Below are 2,718 nucleotides of genomic sequence, written 5' to 3'. Positions count from 1 at the left end.
ATAATCCCCAAATACTCGTATTACTGAGTCTCTAGAAACATTTATGCATAAAAAGGACAATATGGATAATAAATATTTCTACTTTTCAATGAGTGTTTTTTTTTGTGTGTGTGTTTTTTAAAAAATATATCTTTATTAATTTCAGAGAGAGGAAAAGAGAGGGAGAGATAGAAACATCAATGATGAGAGAATCATTGATCGGCTGCCTCCTGCACACCCCCAACTGGGGATCGAGCCCACAACCCGGGCATGTGCCCTGACTGGGAATGGAACCCCAATCCCCTGGATCCTAGGACTATGCTCAACCACTGAGCCACGCCCAGCTGGGCTTTCATTGAGTTTTTATCTTCTGTTTTCCACTATCTAAATTAGCAATCAAGAAAGATTTCTGTCAATTTATAATTGGGACTAGTGTACTGAAGAGCCAGTGCCTTCTAACACTCCCTCTGAGCCGGAATTTACTCCACTATAGGAGTGAAGCATGGGATGGCATTCTCCTTGATCAATATTGCTTTTAAAGTACAAATTTTTATATTTAGAATTAGCCAGCTGGACTCAGTTTAGATGATACAAAGTTTGTTGGCACCAGCCAAAGCATCATAGTCGGGAGCCAACTGAACACATGCCTTCTCCTTTCCGTCAGGCTGACCAGGGTGCTGACCTTGGCCACCTCACAGCCTGTTTGATCTGGTGCTTGTTGGCCTTGACATGCACAGTGAACACGAGTATTGTTTTTCTGTCCCTTCATGGCTGACTCCATCATCAAGGGGAACGTGATGAGGGCGTAGTGGTCAACTTTGTTTCTCCTGGGGATGCTCTTCCCAGGATATTTAGGCTGCCTTAGGAGCTGCAATGTCTTCAGCATGGGAACGCGGGTAATGTGCAATTTTATTTTATTTTATTTTTTGTGGCTGTGGACACCTTCAAGCATTGCTTCCTTTGTCTTCAAAACCATTGCTTTGGCTTAGGCTTTGGGAGGGGCAGGGGTTTCCTTCTATGCTTTTGGCACCATCTTCATGAAAAGGGCTCTTGATCAACATTTTCAAGTTATTTCAAATGTACCTGAGCCTTCATCACAGGCCAGATTCTACACCCGTTGACATAATTTCAAAGGAATTAAACAAACCTGAATAAATGCATCTTCTACTGTCTTCTGTACCCTGGATTCTATATCTTGGCAAATTTCTAGGTGCTGGTTCCTTTAATCATGTCCCCTTTTCTAACATTTTCAGTTCTCTCTCTCTCTCTCTCCCTCTCTCTCTCTTTATGGTCAGGTTACCCTAGTATTAATTGATTCAACAATAAAATCAAAATTGACATTTTCAGTTGTTATTTTATCAATCAGCATGATTTGCAACTTACTTCCTTTTTTAATTTTTATTTATTGATTTTAGAGAGAGAGGAAAGGAAAGGGAGACACATAGAAACATCAACAAGAGAGAGGCATCCCTCGGCTGTCTCTTTCATGCCCCAACTGGGGATCAAGCCTGCAACCTGGGCATGTGCCCTGACCGAGAATCAAACATGGGACCCCTTGACTCATGGGTTGACATTTAACAGACTGAGCCACACCAGCTGGGCTGCAACTTACATCTTAAAAAGCTCTCCAGAGTTCTTAAAATGTGTTTATTCTAAAAAAAATCTTTTTTAAACAGTCCAGTATTTTTCAGTATAAATAATTTTTAAATGACATTACAACAAAAAAAATCTTAATGCAATAGCTAGTCAAATTGGTTTTACAAGTAGCAATAAAATAAGCTAGAATAATAATTTTATTTATTCATTTTTTTCTACTTCATCCATATTTTAATTCTGAGTGAGCATTGTATACTTTACCTTATTAGTAATAACATTATACATTTTAACACAGCAATATTTTTCTAATCTCTTTAGATTCCAATCTTCAAGTCTATTAAAATTAAATAAGATAATTACATAAAGCAGCTCAATGTTTGTCACATAGTAAGGACTTGATAAATAGTAGCTATTTTATTCATATCCTTATTTCCTCTTTAATATCATTATATGAGAATGTTCTCAATAGCAACCTTGAGAAGATTATTACTTATTGCATGGAAGGAACAGGGGAGTTTAGAGGGCAGGCCAATATTGAAAGGATTCAAATATGGGAGAAAATAGTTTTAAATACAATAAAGAAAACACTATACTTAAAATAATAATTCACTGTCAACACTTGAAGATCTAATAAGAAAGAAGCAGAAATGAAAGTAGGTAGAGAACCATGGGCGGGCATTTTTCTGGGAGCTTTCTCATTTCCTGTAGTCATAGAATTGGTAAAATTTTGCCCTATTTTTATAAATGTTAAAATTGAGGCTGGGGGATATTAGGAAAGTCACACAGACAATAACAAATTGGACTAAGACTCAAAAAGATCTAACTTATGCCAAAGTCCAAAACCAAAACTTAGTTCTGGAGCCTGAGGCTGCATTTGGAGTGACAGTGACAAATCCGTGCCCATGCCTGGTCAGATCTGATCCAACTCCAGCGACCACTCTGTGTCTTCCCTGTACCACAGCCTCACTTTTCCATGAGCCAAAACACTGGGCGCCGCTAATTGGGTCATGCGGACGAGTTTGTTTAATCTGCAGCAGCAGCAAGCGGGCAATAGTTGAGTACAAATGACCGACAGCAGCAATCCCTCTCCAGTGTAGATTTCTAGTTGGATGCAATGGCAATCACAGTTTCAACTAAACAAAA

General features: G+C 38.6%; 1 pseudogene; it reads right to left on the bottom strand.

Annotated features, from left to right (window-relative positions):
- Window positions 1-560: 560 nt before the first annotated feature.
- Window positions 561-1,012, bottom strand: LOC148092647 (large ribosomal subunit protein uL23 pseudogene; annotated as a pseudogene).
- Between the last annotated feature and the right edge of the window lie 1,706 nt (window positions 1,013-2,718).

Source organism: Miniopterus natalensis, chromosome 8 (assembly GCF_054644295.1).
Source record: "Miniopterus natalensis isolate mMinNat1 chromosome 8, mMinNat1.hap1, whole genome shotgun sequence".
NCBI classification, from domain to species: Eukaryota; Metazoa; Chordata; class Mammalia; order Chiroptera; family Miniopteridae; genus Miniopterus; species Miniopterus natalensis.
The sequence above is the reverse complement of the archived record's forward strand: the minus strand, read 5'-3'. Positions and strand labels throughout refer to the sequence as shown.